The sequence below is a fragment of the Protopterus annectens genome, chromosome 3.part1 (genome assembly GCF_019279795.1).
Source record: "Protopterus annectens isolate FY-2018-M chromosome 3.part1, PAN1.0, whole genome shotgun sequence".
Taxonomy (NCBI): Eukaryota; Metazoa; Chordata; order Ceratodontiformes; family Protopteridae; genus Protopterus; species Protopterus annectens.
Genome location: NC_056732.1, coordinates 1,766,366,167 through 1,766,384,387, shown reverse-complemented (window position 1 = coordinate 1,766,384,387; position 18,221 = coordinate 1,766,366,167). Strand labels below are relative to the sequence as shown.

General features: G+C 41.6%; 1 protein-coding gene across 2 annotated transcripts in view; it reads left to right on the top strand.

The window, feature by feature from the left end:
- Positions 1–18,221, top strand: part of WDR97 (WD repeat domain 97) — a 2,414,280-nt gene that overhangs the window by 1,078,912 nt on the left and 1,317,147 nt on the right. The gene's annotated exons all lie outside the window — the stretch shown is intronic.

Genomic DNA, 18,221 nt, shown 5'->3' with positions numbered 1-18,221 from the left:
AAGTCCTACACCAATGCTTTATACAAGCACCTGTATAACTGCATTGACTCGGCCATACATGATAAGACCAAAACAAGCTCCTCAAGGAAGAGCAAACCTGCCTGGTAGACAACTGCCATTAACAGGCTTTTCAATAAGAGGAATAAATTGCTGTCTAAGCATAAAAGAGAGGGAGCCCTAAACTGGAACCATTCTCTCCTCAGCTTAAACAAGCAAATAAAACTTCTTGTGAAGTCCTCCAAAACAAACTTTGATTCCAAATTAGCTTCCTCAACTAATGACAACCATAGGGTGTTGTTTAGTTACATCTGTAACCTAAAAGGAAAGGCCCAGATTTGTGCCAAACTGGTAGTTAATGATACCACATATACTGATTCTGTGGACATAGCTAACCTGTTGGTCAACAGATTCTGTGAAAACATCACTACCCTGTCCCCACCACACGTATTCTATGACATCCCTACTACCTGTCCTCTACCTTGTATCTCTAAACAGCAGATCGTAAACGCCCTCTCTAAGGCTAGGAACACAGCATCTATGGGACCTGATAACATCCCAGGCTGCAACTTACAGGGGTTCAAACAAGAATTAGCAACACCATTGGGTACTCTTTTCAATCATAGTCTAAGCACCTGCTGCGACCCAGATGAATGGAAAACAGCCACCGTTATTCCCTTGCACAATGGTGGTGCTATCACTGACCGCCAGAAACTATAGACCTATTAGCCTGATTAGCCTTATTTGCAAGGCCATGGAATAAATCATCATGGACCTTATCAACAAAGATATAGGTAATCTCCTAACACTGGACCCTACCCTACTCAGTTTGGATTTGTCAAAGGAGTATCATGCCTGTTAAACTTGGTGGGCTTCTTCGAGACAGTCACTAAGGTCTTGGATGAGGGGAAATCTGTGCATACAGCCTACCTAGACTTAACCAAGGCTTTTGACACTATTCCTCACTCAGGCATCATTGACAAACTCACCCAGCTAGATATCAACCCTTTTGTTAAATGGGTTTCTAACTGGCTCACTGATAGAACACATATAGTCAAAATAGGGGAATCCACCTCCAACAGCAGACATGTAACCAGTGGTGTTCAACAGAGATCAGTCCTGGGACCTCTACTGTTTCTCCGAAGTACAAGCAAAAACTAAAGGTCTGTGGCTGACAAAGTTTGGTAATAACTGCAAACTGGGTGTGGTATTTTTTGTATTGGAAAGTTTTCCATAGCCAGATTCCTTTGCCTGTATTTCTCTTCAAATATCTTTGGTGCTGCTCTTTTTGTATTGGTTAGTTTTGCTTTCTCCTTGGCATAAATATTACACCATATTAAGTCTCTTTTTCTTTCCCATGTCCATATTTCTTCTTCAGATGTCTCCTGATCTTTCTGCTTCTCCTTACTTTGGGGACTCACTCCATCATGCTGTGATACAGTCTGTGTTAGACTTTCTACATAGAATTCTTTATGCCACAGACACTCCATAACTTCAACTTCTATTTCTTTAATTTCTACTTTACTAATCTTTTCCGCATTCCATCTTTGTGATGATATTTTTTTATTGTGAAATTTTCTATATCTGGATGCCTTTGCCTGTCTTTCTGTTTGAATATCTTTGTGACTGCTTTCTCTATATTAATTAACTTAGCTTTCTCCTTTTCATAAATATTGCACCATATCAAATCTCTCTTTCTTTCCCATGTCCATATTTCTTTTTTATACTTTTCAAAAAGGTCTAGGTTTTGTTGTTTACATTTTGCACTTCCTCAGATGCTTTTTTTTCCAAACAGATCAAAGTTTCTTGATCTGTATACTGTTTTTCAAAAGTCTGTTGTGTTAATGAACGCAAATTTTTATTTGAAGCTTCTGACAGTTTTTTCTGTGAAAGTATTTTCCTTTCCTCTAATTTATCTCTTAATCTCTTTGTAAATCCTCTGTCTGGTAATTCTGGGCTTTTTGCATAATAGTAAAGAATACATAATTTCTTTCTTTGGGATAAGTCGCAGTGGTACAGTGTTAGCGTTGTTGCCTCACAGCAAGAGGTTCTCCTGTTCGATTCTCGGCTGGAGTGCCTTCTGTGTGGAGTCTGCATGTCCTCCCCGTGGTCGAGTGGCCTTCGAAAGACATGCGTGAATGGGCGTCTCTTCACTGAAGGTTGGGTGTTGGGTTGGCAACTCGGCACCATAAAAATCTACTGCCAATCATTAGCGGACCGGATTTCCGCTGTGGTGATCCCTAACTGAAAAAAGCCGAAAAGACAAACAACAACAACATAATTTCTTTCTTATCCTCAATACTCCACTCTATCGTCTTTATGGCTATTCTTTGGCCTATCAAGTTTTTGTGATTTTTGTGGACTGCCACTTCTTTCTACAACAGGGGGGCCATCCTCTACTTGGGCCTGGCCTGGCCTTATTGTAGGAATGTTTCCAGATTTTGAGGATTCTACACTGTCATTTTTTCTAGTCTTGGCACCAGTGTATCTACCAGCATTGGGCACTTTTTTATCCTGGGACTTGTGCACCCAGCTATCTTTTTTGTTTTTGACTTGCTTCTGTCCATGATATATGCTATATAAATACAGTCTATATATATCAATGTTGCCTTTGTGAGATTTTGTGAAAAACATGGTCCACCTTGCGAAGGTACTCACCAAGACTTGAGGATGAATTCAACTTCAGCACTACTACTCTTCTTTGCTTGCTGACTTTTCATCTCTCCATTTGTTGTTAAATAAAGTCATAGTGGGGAACTGTAAAAAGGAGAAGAATCTAAGTATGGCATAGACAGACTACAAAAAAGCATTTGATAGTATCGCACATTCATGGATAAAAGAGTGCTTAAAAATGTATAAGATACATCCTACACTGATAGACTATGTTACAGTGACCATGAAACAATGGCAGACCACTTTGAAATTAAACCATGATAAAGGACAAATTATTTTCCCAGGGATAAAAATTCAAAGGGGGATATTCCAGGGTGACTTTCTGTCACCATTGCTTTTCTGCCTTTCCCTTAACCCATTAAGTTGTTTACTTAGCTTAGGCCATGGCTACAATTTCACTCCTAGAAAGCAACAAAGTCTTCTTGTCTTCTATTTGTTGATGATTTAAAACTGTATAGCTCATCAGATGAGGAACTGAAAGCACAGCTGCAGGTTGTCAAAACCTTTTCAGATGATATTAGAATGTCATATGGCCTTGATAAATGTGCAAAAGCAACCTTTAAAGCAGGAAAACACAGCACCAGGAAAACATCAGTTTGGGATGACAATGTGATGTAAAAGAACTTGAGCAAGAGAGAGTGTATAAATACTTGGGAATTGATGAAGGATCAGCAATAAAACACAAACAAATGCGAGTAAAACTTACTAAGGAATATTTTAGAAGACATAAATTAATCCTGAATATAGCATTGACATCTAGGAATAAAATCCCGGCAATAAAACAGTTTGCTCTTCCTGTCCTAACTTACACTTTGGAGTGATTGATTGGCCCCAAAATGTTGTTAGATTAGATATTAAAACAAGAAGGATGCTTCATGCTCACCAAATGATATATAAAATTCAGTGCATATCAAGACTATATTTTCCCCATTCCAAAGGAGGGATGGGCCTCCTATGGATGGTTAATAGAACATTTACCCCAAGATTGCTCCTTGTACTACAAGAGGAAAGAGGCAGCTCCTAAATACTTTATTCTATACATGGATACCCTCAGATTATCTATGGTAGGATCCCAGTTGTTATTACTAAGGGTGACATGTAATTATCAATCATGGAAGGTGTAAGGTAAGTCTAATACCAAACAGGATAAGTTAATTCAAGCACCAAAAGCAAAATTGCCTAAGCTGAAAATGGCCCACAAAAGCAGGTAGCTTAGTATTTACCTATGATCCTGTGATCTTAAGTTTTATAATTTGATGAACCATCTTGCTCTTTATTCATGTATATAGCAAACCAGTAATGGATACAACATTTTCACATTGAAACAAGCTTAGAAAACACAAGCTCTTTTCTAAGTTATTTCCAGCAAACTTTTAAATGAGATGGTGAGTGGAATTATAAGGAAGATTTTTCACAACCAGCCATGTTGTTTATAGAAAATAAATTATAATTTGTGTAGTGAAAAATGTATTACAGACTACAATTGTTTGTGCAGCACAGGATGATGTAATTAGCTGCAACCTCTCTCCAGAATGATAATGGAATTACATGCTGGGAAACACAGCAACCAAAACTAATAAATATTTCAACAGCTAGTACACTTAAAAAGAGGAAATCATTATTTAACCAAAACAAATAGTGAGGATAGCAGATTAAAATTCTCTCAGAATCTTTTTAGCAAAAAAACACCAAGTACTAGGTTATAAAGAAAAAGAGTTCGCATCTAGAACAAAAGAGGTTATTGTGCCTCTCTACTCATCACTCATTAGACCCATCATAGAATACAACACCCCATTTGGAATGTACCTTACAAGACACCTGCAACAGCTGAAAAGACCACAAAAGTACCTCACCAAGAGGATTACTGGCCTCAAACAGATGCCCTTTGCAGCCCGACTCAAGAAACTCCAGCTGTACTCGGTTGCATACCGCTTAATCAGAGGTGATCTCTGCCTGACATACAAGGCCATGTCCAACTCAGAATTGATGGACATGCTCCACCTAAAAAAAAAAACAAATCCCGGAACCTCACCACAGCAATAAATAGGACATGCTGGAGGGATAGAATCCTATCCGAGAGACTCCCCATGCTTTGGAACAGGATTCCAATATACATCAGGCAGAGCACCTCCCTAACACTCTTCAAGAGAAACCTTGACGGGTGGATGGGAAACAGAAAATTTACCCCGGGGATCACTGCAGTGGCTCTGCTGGACAGTGGCGCAGAGAACTAATCTAAGGGGGTGGTGAAAGCCAACACATTCTGGCTAGGCTTATAAAAGCCCTTGGGCAGATAGCTTAGTACTTACCTATGAACTTATATACCTCTCAACTGTCCAGATTTTTTGATGAATGTCCAGATTTTTGTCTCATCTTTTTAACTTTTTCTTCAAAAAAAATCTTGGTTTTCTAGCAAATCATTGGCATGTCATTGTGGGTTGAAGTCAGAAAATAATGAGGGACATTTCAGTTTCAAATGTCATGCTCTTCAGAAAATTCATGCTAATGTAAAACCCATTATTCTATCAACTTTCTAAATTTGTAAGAGCAACATCAAAGATCTGTCCCTATTTTTGGTCCTTTGCCTCCCCCCCAATTATTTATGGCTTTGTCCATATTTATTGCGCTAAGAGGTTGATTGGTATGGTTACACATGAACTGTCTTAACAGAGAGTACAAAGTGAGTCTGAAAGAAGGGCACTTAGTGCAAGGAAGCTTTGTCCATTACAAGTAAAGAAAATAATTGTTAAGCTGGACTAAGTGTCATTAGATTTCCCCTCCATACAAATTTTTAACTTAAAAAAATCAAGTGTTTACAGAGTGCAATGTACTGGTAAATTTATACATTAAAAATAAATGACAGTATTTTACATTGTACAATATAGTAATAAATTAATTCATTAAAAATAAATGGCAGTTAATTAATGACACATAATGAAGCAATTTTTCTTAACTTAAGAAGAGGAAGAGTTTTGCTTTTTGTGGCTGAAGACTTTGAAATGGACACACTGTACTGGATAATCTTACTCACTGATAGGTATTTGTGCAAATTACCGCGACCATGGGTGTAGCCCGCTCCGTTCATCCTCACTGCACTCAGGCTCACTCCGTTGCCATTCCCACCCACCCCTGACATCATCAAATTTATACTCTACCCTAATTAACTACATCCCACCCCGCCATATCATCCCTTCAGTTACAATATTCTACCTATTTCCCTCCCTCACTCCTGTCCATTCTCTAGAACATAGCAACTAGCATTCTCATCTTTCTAAATGTCCTAATTCCACTCTCCATACATTACAGTCCATCATGATCCACTTTTACATAAGCATCCCACTCCTCTTTCTGCTTTCTCACCTCTCCTCCTATAACATCATCCTTAATGACTCACATGCATCCCCTCCTCTCTCCTATTCTCTACATAAATTTACTACTCCCCTTTCTTTTTACATTTTCACATCATTCTTTACTACCTCCCTGTTTCACCTTTATAAAGTAAAATTTCTTTCTCCTTTACACACAAAGGACAAAGTCAAATTTCTCCACCTTAGCCCATACCCATTTTACTCACAACATGCCACACACCTTGCAAGCATGTTCCTCCTAGCAGGTGATATTCACCTAAACCCAGGCCACTCACCCCTGTCAACCAACCCTAGTTTTGACCCCTCCTCACCACTGTCTCCTCCAAACACACCCCTCCCTACTACACACTACATCACTCATAAAACCCTAGACCTGTTCTCTATTAACATACAGAGCCGTCTCATTAAACTCTCCAACTTACAATCATGGATAGCCCAACACTCTCCCCATATTCTAACATTAACAGAAACCTGACTAAAACCTCACATAGCCAATAATGTGATACTTCCGCCAGGCTTCAACATCTTCCAATTAGTTTCATTATCCCTAGTTTGTCTTCCAATTAGATAGACAAACAAGAAAAGGTGGTGGTGTTGCTATTCTCTGTTCAGACTTTCTTAATCTCTACCCCTTACAAACACCACTACGAAGCTTTTAACCAACTGAACTAATCATATTAAATTGTCACCTAAACTCCCACAAAAAGCTCGTTATAGCCGCAATTTACATCCCACCAGGCAATAATATTCCTGTCCTGGAAAACATACTTTGCTGGATGACTGAAAACATCTCCTGTGAAACAATTTTTCTGGGAGATGTCAACATAGACTGGTCAAAGCTCATGTCGGACTCCCCCAATATAAGTATAAATCTCCATGGTTTCCGACAACTTATCACATCCCCTACTCATATTAATAAAACTACTGGTTCCACTACTATCCTTGACTGGATTCTCACTAACAATTCTTATCTCTACCACAACCCCTGCACCCTGCCTGACTTTCTTAGTGAGTACCTTCCCATTCATATCCAAAGATACTGTATTCCAATACCTAGATCCCAGTTTTACAGAGACTGCCGCAAACTATCTTCTTTTAATGCTAATTCCTTTAACTCTGCCTAGCATCTATAAATTGGTCCTTCCTTCACCACCTTCCCATTAGCGAAGCCGTAGAAGCATTTAACCAAACTTTCCTCTGTAGCCTAGACTCACTTCTCCCCAGAGAAAAAATAGAATTAAAGCCAACCACGCACCTTGGTTATCTAGAGAGACTCTCTCCCTCATGCACAAAAGAGATAGTATATGGAAAGTCTGGCAGAAATCCAAATCTCCAACCCTGCTACAAGGAGATTAGAAACCTTGCTAAAAAATGCATTTATCAAGACAAGAAAAACTTTTATAATATAGTCCAAACCAATCACCTCTCTGACCCTAAAACATTCTGGTCCACCATAAATAAGATTCTGCACCTCCAGCAACCCCTCTACCCAAATCCCCTTCCCAAACAACTCACCACTTGAGACAGCAACCCTCCTCAACAACTACTTCATAGACACCATTCATAAACTAACTCACTCTGAACAAAACACCTGATGTTATGTGATCCTATCTCGCCTACATTCTGACTGATGGGTTCGGAGCCGATCCCTCGGCTCCGACTCGGCACGCTTATGCCAAAGAGCGAAGTCTCTTATTGGCTGAGCTTACTATATCCCAGGATGCACCACTACCAGTCCCCCAGATCTCGTTTGCCGCTAACTAGCAAAGACGTGGTCTCGAGCTGGCTGAGCTAAGTAGTGTCTTTTCACTAACTTTTTCTGTCAGAAATTTGCTAATTCTTTAACAAAAGCTGTTTTAACAGCTACTCTGTGCTGTGTGTGTGTTTTGAAAACTTTTTGTAAGAAAATTTGTGTGTGATTGGTGTTTGTTCCGGTACAGGCTTCCTTCATCCATAGGGCCTTTCCTGTTGGTTAATCCCTTTGAACCTTAGGGGTTCTTGGATTTCTGTATACTTTATTCACTGTTGTATGTCTTCAGTTGGCCTTTATATTTTAATTGGCTATCATTGTAAACGGCAAGTTAATCTTGTAGGGTCAGTCTTTCCCAACAAAGTTTTGTCTGTGAGAGAGTACTCAGTTTTTCTATAATGTCTCAGGCTCCTAGGCCTTCGGGCTTCAAAAAATGCACTAAATGTAGTTTTAAAATGTCTATCACGGATGACCACTCTCTGTGTGTATATTGTTTGGGCGCCAAACATTTGCAGGAGTCCTGCAGCGTGTGTCACGCTTTTTCCTCGAGGGTCCTCCAAGAGAGGAAAAATAAGCTTATTTTGAAAGGCCTTATAAAACCCTCTTTTGAAGAAGCTTTAGCATCCTCTCCTTCTCCTGCTAAAGAAAGAGCGGCTCCGACCAGTCCGTCGGACCCGACCGCCAAAAGACATAGGCAGGCTTCTCCTTCAGCTCCAAGGACTTCGGGCAGGGGCGAAGTCTGCCTCGATGCCTCCAGTCTCGACTCCTCTGGCTTCGGCCGATGGCTGGGGCATCGAGAGTCACCTTCATCGGCTCCACTGGTCTCGGAGCCGATGAAGGTTGTCCGCTCAGACACTTCCTCCTCGGCGCCTAAGTCCTCCTCGGCACCGATGGAAACTAGTTTGGTTATTCCTTGGCGCCGATAGTCATCGAGCGGTCCCCTAGCCCTTGGGGCCGTTGGAGAGGCCAACTCGAACCCGTTCAGTATCCTCTAGGTCATCGAGGATGTCAGATTCGGACATAGACAGGGTGCTCCAAAGACTGTTCCAGTCACGGGAAGCGCACCCTGACTTCAGCGGCCTTTACACTAAGGTCCCTGAATTATTTGGCACATTTTACCAGGCTACAGAGGGATCTGGTCAAGGAGCTGTCAGATTCCCTCTCAGGTAACCTACCTGAGCAGCTAGCCCAGTCGGTTAGCTCTCAGTTGGCTATCCTTACCTCGATTTCTAACTCGTCCATGAGGCTCATTTCATATGCGGGCAAGCGCGGGCACAGGCGTGGCTCTCACGGAGACAAGCCTGGCTCCGTTGTGTCATTTTGGAGGCCTTCAAGTCTTCCTTGCCCCTTTGATGGGTCCTCTTTGTTTGGACCTAAGGTTAAAGACACTCTTACCGCTGTGAGCAAGAGGGAAAAACTTTATCTGCCGTGGGTGCATGTTATTCCACTCCTTCGGCCTTATCCCAAGGCTAAAGGAGGAGGAAGATGTGGTTCCGCAAATCACGTAAGTTTTTCCTCAACAGCAGGAAGATTCCCTTCCAGAGGCAGAGGACGGGAAATTTTTCTGGGAGCGTCCCAGAGGCAGCAGAGGGCCCCGCAATTCTGGAGACCGCGAGTCCGGCTCTTCAGCCTCCCACACTTCATGAGGGATTGCCCGGCTGTGCTGCTCCAGAGCCAGTCGGGTGCCGTTTGCCAAGCATCTAAAAGCCTGGGAGTCTATCACTCAGGACAGATGGGTGCTTCGGATTATTGCGGAGGTTACACCATTCCCTTCACACACTCACCCCACCGTCCAAAAAATCCCGGACCCACCACCCAGTCAAAGGGAAATTGCAGCCGCAGAAGCGTCAAAACTGCTAGAAAAGGAGTCATCCAACCGGTCCCCACAGACCAGATCGGATCGAAATTACTCAAGGTTCTTTTAGTGCCAAAAGACAGGGGACCTGAGACCAATATTGGATCTCAGCAAACTAAACCAATCCGTCATGAAATCCAAATTCCGAATGGTCACTTTACAATCCATTCTCCCATTGTTGGAGAAGGATGTTTGGATGTGCTCCATAGATCTCAAGGATGCCTATTATCACATACCGATACATCAGGCGTCCAGGAGGTATCTCTTCAGCCTGGGAGACAGTCATTTCCAATTTTGTGCACTGCCCTTTGGTCTCACCACAGCCCCAGGGTGTTCACCAAGTGTTTGGCAGTAGTGACTGCTCACCTGAGGAGTCTCGATTCCAAGTGTTTCCCTATCTGGATGACTGGCTCCTGACTGCCACCACCAGGCATCTACTAATGGACAACCTCAAAGCCACCATCTCTGGGTGCTACCCTGGGAATTACATTCAATTGGTCAAAGTCTGTCTTGCTGCCCTCTCAGCGCATAAGGTTCATAGGATCAGAGATAGACTCAAAATTGATGCGGCGTCTTTCTTCCTACCGAAAGGATTCAAACTTTACAAGGTCAAGTTCAAGCCCTGCGATCAAGATCCAAAGCCCCAGCCAGGATGGACCTGCAACTTTTAGTTGCGATGCCTGCCACGGTTCTCCTAGTTCCACTGGCAAGATTGCACATGAGGATTCTTCAGTGGCTGTTATCGACTCAATGGTCCTTTCAGAATCTCCCCTCAATCACCCCATTATGATTACAGAAAGCGTGCAAGCGGGACCTCCGCTGGTGGCTTCAGCTATCCAATCTGAATCAGGAAGACCTTTGTTATCCCCCTCCGTGGCCACCTGACTGACGGATGCCTCCCAGACAGGGTGGGGGGCATTGTCTGGGCAGGTTAGTTCAGGGTTCTTGGCTTCCAGCGAAACCTTTCTCCATATCAATGTATTGGAAATGAGGGCTGTACTTCTGTCCCTACAGGCCCTCCACAAGTTTCTCCCTCAAGGCATTATCGCTATCCACACAGACAACATGTCGGTGGTCTGGTATCTAAACAAACAAGGAGGGACCAGATCTTACCCCTTTGCAGAGAGGCCATGAGGGTGTGGCAATGGGCTGTAGCTACCAACCGTTTCTTGGTAGCGACCCACATTCCAGGGATATCCAATATATTGGCAGACAGATTAAGCAGGACGATTCTCTCTCCTCACGAGTGGTCCCTGACGAAACAGTAGCAGCTCAGGTTTTCAGAAGATGGGGACCCGTGCTGCGACCTATTTGCAACACCACAAAATGCAAAGTGCAAAAGGTTCTTCTCCTTGACTCCACGTCAGGGGGAGGCAGCTATGGATGCTCTGGTCCAACCTTGGCCAACAGGACTACTTTATGCCTTTCCTCCGGTTCCACTTCTCCCCAAAGTCATCCAGAAAGCTTCTCAGTTGGGGTCCACAATGATACTAATTGCTCAAGACTGGCCTCGTCAGGTATGGTTTCCCTACCTGAAGAAACATGCTGTGGGCGATCCTTGGTTTTGGATCTAACTCGGATCTGCTGATTCATCAGTCGGGACGACAACACCAGTCCCTTCACACTTTGAAATTGACAGCTTGGCTCCTCCACTTCCGACTTTAGTCAGAAATCACACCTTAGACCGGAAGTTATTCACATTTTATCTTGCCCACAAACCCACCACTAAGAAATTGTACCTCAGTAAGTGGAAGAGGTTTGCTATCTGGGCTCAACTCAGGGGCTTAGACCCTATCACTGCCCGATACCAGAGGTTTTGAAATTTTAACATCCTTGTTTAATCAAGGATCTTCAGTCTCTACTATTAAAGTCCAACTAGCAGCTATCTCTAAATTTCACGAATCCATGGATCCACCGTTGATGAGCAGCAGATTATGCAAAACTTTCATTAAAGGTGCTGGGCTGTTAAGACCCCAGTTTTTCATCCTGCCTCCGTGGGATCTTGATTTGGTACTGCCTTAACATCTTCCCCTTCGCTGCTACATGTGAGTTAAAATATCTGTCTTGGAAAACTGCCTTCTTAGTTGCAATTACCTCTGCAAGAAGAGTTTCAGAGCTTCAAGCCCTATCTATCAAACCACCGTACTTGATTTTCACAAGGATAGAGTATCACTTAGGCCTAACCCATCTTTTGTCCCAAAGGTTTGTTCTAATCTCTGTCTCCAACAATCTCTAGAGCTACCAGTTTTCTTTCCAAAATTCTCCAACACACCCTCCATAAATTGGATGTTCACAGGCAATTGCGCTTCTATCTAGACAGGACTCAGCAAATTCGAAAATCAGACCAGTTGTTTGTGTCCTTTCAGATAATAAATTGGGTAAAACCATCACTAAAGCTACTATCTCCAAATGGATTAGAGATTGTATAACTCAGGCTTATTCCTCTTCAAATAAGCAACTTACAACATCTATCAAAGCTCACTCTACCAGAGCTATGGCTACTTGATTGCTTTTCATTCCAAGCTCGCTATTTCTGAGATTTGTGCTGCGGCTACTTGGTCCAACCCACACTTTCATTTCCCACTATAAATTGGATGTGGCATCTAAAGGGCGAGCATCATTTGGTTCCACGGTACTCAGGAGTGTTTTCCAGTGAGCAAGCCAGGAGTCAGCTGCTAGGGCAGCTGTCGCATCAGTCAGAATATCGGCGAGATAGGTTGACAGAACATCTTTTAGTTATGTACTCACCATAACTTCAGATGTTTGGGATCCATCTCGCCTACATTCCTAATACCCACCCTCCTTCCCCCTGATCAGAAGAGATTGAACGGTTTTGAGTTTTACTGTTTTTTATCTTGTTTCATCTGACGATGTTATATAAGCAGCATGTGTGTCTGTGTATGTATGCGGACAAACTAGATCTGGGGGACTGGTAGTGGTGCATCCTGGGATATAGTAAGCTCAGCCAATAAGAGACTTCGCTCTTTGGCATAAGCGTGCCGAATCGGGAACCCATCAGTCAGAATGGAGGCGAGATGGATCCCAAACATCTGAAGTTATGGTGAGTACATAACTAAAAGTTCATCCCACTCTACCCCCCCCCTTACCAATAGTAATAAGACCCCTTTCTCCCTTAAACTTGTTACCACCTCCTATATCAAATCTCTTCTCTGTAAACTTAAGCCTTGTTCCCCATTGGCTTATAAACTACCCCCTCTCTTCCTCAGTCTTGCTGCTGACTCCATAGCCTTTCCCATCTCTATACTTCTTAATAGATAAATTCAAGAAAACACAGTTCCTAACATATGGAAGTCGTCCTTTACCATATCACTGCACAAAGGAGGTAACTCCACAGACCCCTCTAACTTCTGCCCAATAGCCATTTTATCTCCTCTTTCTAAAATTCTAGAAAAGTGTAGCCAATCTCAAGTCCTTAAGTACCATTTACAGGAAAACATTTGAACCCCCACACAACATGCTTTCTGGCCCAACCATAGTGCTGTTACTGTCCTCCTTTCTTTCACTCATACTGTTGCTGAGACCAGAAACAATAACCAACTTGTATCCTGTCTTTTCCTCGATCTATCCAAATCTTTTGATACCGTATCTCACTCTAAACTTCTAACAAAACGAACTGATCTTAACCTCTTTCCTGCTACCGTGCAGTGGTTCTCCAGCTACCTCTCTTATAGACTACAGTCTGTCCGCTGGCTTACTTCATGCTCTCCATTCCTACCTGTAAATATAGGGGTCCCCCAGGGCTCTATCCTAGGCCCCCTTCTATTTAATATCTCTACCAACAATCTTTACTCCATCTCCAACCACTCTACTCTTATCCAGTATGCTGATGACTCAACTCTCATCACATCTCAGATAACCTGTCTCAGCTCCTTTCCCTTACACAAAACACTTTCAGTTCTATTGAAAAATGGCCCATCGAAAACCAACTTATCCTAAACCCTAAGAAAACTAAACTCTTACTTCTCCTGCCTAATTCATTCTCAGTTCATAAATCCACCTTCTCCATTTCCTCTCTAGATAATACTATCATCACAGCAGATCCTTATACAAAACTCCTTGGTGCTATTATATAGATGACCAGCTTAAATTCAACCACCATATTTTCCAGAGCATCAAGAAGACCCATCAAAAATTAGTATTATTGTATTGTTACAAAAAATTCCTTACTCCTGAAGCAAAACTATCCATAGCGAGAGCCTTCCTTGTACCAGGCCTTCTCTATGCTGCTCCCATTCTTACATACCTTCAGTCCACCTTAATCTCTCAACTAGAGCAAACCTATAATAAAATCGTCAAAATTTGCCACTAACCAACCATGTAGCTCTCACCATTGTATTTCATTAAAACAACTCCACTGGCCTGAATTCCCCCATCAACTACTTATAGCACAACTGCAAATCACCTGCTCCATCCTCTACAAACATATGGCCTGCCCCATCCTCTCACCACTAGTTTCACTCTACACCCTCTAGACCTCTCAGAAGCTCTAACCAACAACTGCTTGCCATTCTTAAGTCCAACAAAACCATAGGTAAATCCCTCTATAACCACAATGTGTCCTTAGCCTGGAATAAACTTCCTTCTTACATTAGAAACACCTCTAGCACTAATCAATTCAAAAAGCAACTAAAACTATTCTTCCTTAATACATGGATCTATCCATGTCAGGAACCTAACTAAAGCCTACCATCCTTTCCCAACCTTACGTCTCATTTTCTGTCTACTCAACCACCTTTACAGTTTCTGTCTTCCCTTAAATCTCTCTTCTCAGGTATATTGTCTTTACTTAGTAATGTCACATCTTATCTTCTCCTGAATCTACATTCAGTGTAACTTGCTATTTCATATTACTACACCATACTAGTACTGAATCTCTTAGTGTACTTCCTCCTACTCTTATTTCTGTCCTCTGACTACTGAGACTTAATCATTAATTTGCACTGTACACAGTTTAAGATATTTCCTAGAGGTAAATTGATTCTGTACTCACTCATCGATGTTTACTCCCTGTAAACTGTGAACCCCAAAACTATTGTATATGCAAATCTATGCTTGTTTTTTTTCTTCTTGACTTTTTTTTCACTACTATTACTACTACTATATATTGACTCAGATTATATGTTTTTATTGTAATTTTTGAATATATGTATGTAACTACCTCGGAGCTTTTCTCCTCGGGTCTCCACTGAAAACAGACTTCTGGCTCAGCTGGACTAACCCAGTTAACAAATGTCAAATAAATAAAATCAATAAATAAATAAATTTTGACTGTGGGGGAGAAGAGTTTTGCTTATAATAACTGGAGACCTGAGATGGACTAGATTTTGACTGGAAGTGGGCAGTTTTACTTATCTTGGGAGGCTGTGAGGTAGACTTCATGTTGACTGGAGGAAGAAAAGAGGAGAATGGATGGATCAGGATCAACAGGATTTGTATCATCTCCTTTTGAAAAGATTTCTAACACTTACTGTGGTGCTTCATCTTAGAGTTTGTGAGTAGTCTTGTACATGGATGTGGTTCACTTTCTTTGGTCAACTAAAATTATGTTATTTTATTTTATCAGCTTTTGGTTACTGGAAAAGTATGACTGTATACATTGCCCATTTTCAGCAGCGAAGTATGGAGAAAAGCTCCAAAAATAGTAGCTGTGCAATATTGCAAAGTTTAAAAAAGTTCTGAAAACAGGCGTACCGAAATAATGGAATTCATTAATAGTAATTGCAACCTCCTTCATGGAAATTTTGCTTTTGGACTAAACAGGAAGTATCACAAAAATTATAACTTGTCCTAAATTCTAAAAACTAAAATTGGTGCACATTGCAAAACATCATTAATGTAGGAGACTGTCAATATAGATGTAACAGCATGACTAAGCAGAAGAGATTATCAAACATTTGGTAGCTAAAGTAATGTGATATGTATTTACTAAGAATGGTAAATTTTCTGTAGCTGATCATGTTTATCCTGGATGTTGAGACCATTTGCAGATTCTAGTATTATTAAAAAATAGATGTCCAGTGCACCTTGTTTACTTCTCTTCAATGCTGTGCTCATAAGAACTTTGTACCAATTTGCTGCCTGTCTTATTCTTTCAAGTCTAACCATTCTGTCAAAGAGCTGTAACGATATTACTTTGCACGCTGGACAGTCCCCCAATTGATACCCATCCTTACCCAGAGATGAAAAGCAAAGGAAAAACATTGCCCACAACACTAGACAGCACTACTTTGTTCAAATGGCAGCCTGTCGATCTGTTCTAATTCTTTATTTGAATGAAGAGCACTGTGCAGCATGAGATTTGTTATGCCCTTCTACCAACATTATCTAACCCTGCCTCCCTCAGCAGCATTGTACATTTCTGTTGTGATTCTCTTTTGTTAAATCTTGAGACTCATCCTCAGCCCCAGGTTCTGCAGCCCAGTAGACAGTAATCAGGAGACATTGTGTCAAGATGTTTCAGTGAAGTAAGCATCAAGAATTTAAAATTGTTTCCAAAATTCTTTGATGTTTTTTGTCTCAGCTATTCCATAAATATCTTGAAAGTTTCTTTATAACAGTTTACCTTAAAACAAGCAATAACACCCACATCTAATACAATTCCAAGAGGAAGAATCACAACCTGGATTTCAGGAGACAATGATTATTTTGGGCCTCTGCCTCATAGTTGCATCTCGTCATGCTTTATAGTGATTAAAACCACCTTCATGGAAACGTTGTTGTTGACAATTGCTATAGATGCATATAATAAACAATAGCAGTGGTCTCTCTCATTTCTCTACAGTATAACAATATCCACTGTTGCTGCCAGTTCACTCCAATTCTGTTTTTCAGAATGTACAGCACCGCCAACAGTATTGACAGGATAATTGCAAACAGACTGAGTGCTAAGAAATGAGTTTCCAATCACAAAAATTTTCAAGAAACACAAAGCACATAGCAACAAAAAGCGTGTGAGGTTCTGTCTGGCTGCATGTAATGCCTCACATATATACAGTTTTGGTGATGTCTTTACATGGACTATAGTTATCATAAACAGTGTTTTTTATTTGAGAAAGTATATAGCAGGATGACTTGGCTAAGGCCTTCGACACAATACCCCACTCAGGCATCATAGATAAGCTAAACAGCAAAAAAGTAAACCCTTATGTCACTAGATGGGTTGCAAACTGGCTAAAGGACAGAACCCATAAAGTTAAAATCGCTGGAGCAATGTCAGACTCAAAGCCAGTCACAAGTGGTGTCCCACAGGGATCTGTCCTGGGACCCCTCTTGTTCAGCATTTATTTCTCAGATGTTAAAGCAAACATGGGAGGGCTGTGGCTGACGAAGTTCGCAGATGACTGCAAACTAGGTGCCATAGTCAATACACCAGCAGATACACACATCCTACAAAAAGGCCTCACTGAAACGGACAACTGGTGCCGTAGTCACGGCCTTAAACTAAATGCCAAAAAATGTATAGTTATCCCTTTGGAAAAACAAAGTACCCACAAATTATCACATAGACAGCAACCCACTGAGTACGGAAAAAGTAATCAGAGACCTAGGGACCCAAGTAGACAGCGACCTCTCATTTGACACCCACGTTGCCAAAGTGGTTAGAAAAACATTCTACCTTGCACACCTCATCATGAAGGGTTTCACATCCAGATCCAAGGATGTCATTGTATCCCTATATTCCTCCCTTATCAGACCCATGATTGAGTACAATGCCCCATTTGGTATGTACCTCACCCGGCACTTGCAACAGCTGGAGAGACCACAAAAGTACCTCACCAAAAGGATCAAGGGTCTCCAACATATTTCTTATTCTGCCAGACTAAAGAAACTTCAGCTCTATTCAGTAGCATACCGCCTGCTCAGAGGTGATCTCTTCCTGACGTACAAGGCCATGTCCAATCAGGATCTGATGGACATGCTCCACCTCAAAAAATCCAAATCCATCAGGACCACGAGAGCTAAAGACTTAAACATCGGCACAAGTATGAATAGGACATGCTGGAGGGATAGATTCATAACCCAGAGGCTTCCCATGCTTTGGAACAGGATCCCATTTCGTATTAGGCAGAGCCCCTCACTGACTCTCTTCAAGAGAAATCTTGTTGAGTGGATGGGAGATCGTAAGTTTACCCCAGGGGTCACATCTGTGTCACTGCTAGACAGGGGCACAGTAAACTAATTCTATTATATAAGGGGACCTTCACTGTGTCACTACTAGACAGAGGCACAGTATTCTAGATTTTATCTGTACATTTTTGTACCATTTCATGGGGTGGCAAAAGCCACATCACTATGGCTAGGCTTACAAATGCCCCAGGGCAGATAGCCTAGTACTATACTATGAAACTATGAAACATGAAACTTATATTGAGGACTACCTGTATACATCAAACAGAGTTGGAGTAGCAAAACATAGTAGAATTTCATGTATTTGGCAAAAGGTAGAAAATGTGATGACTGGATATTGTGCAGCTCAATGTTCTGCACGAGTTCATTGTCCATGTTGTAGTATCTGGCATGTCTGCGTGCTCCTTAATGTTTACAACATGTATGGTGG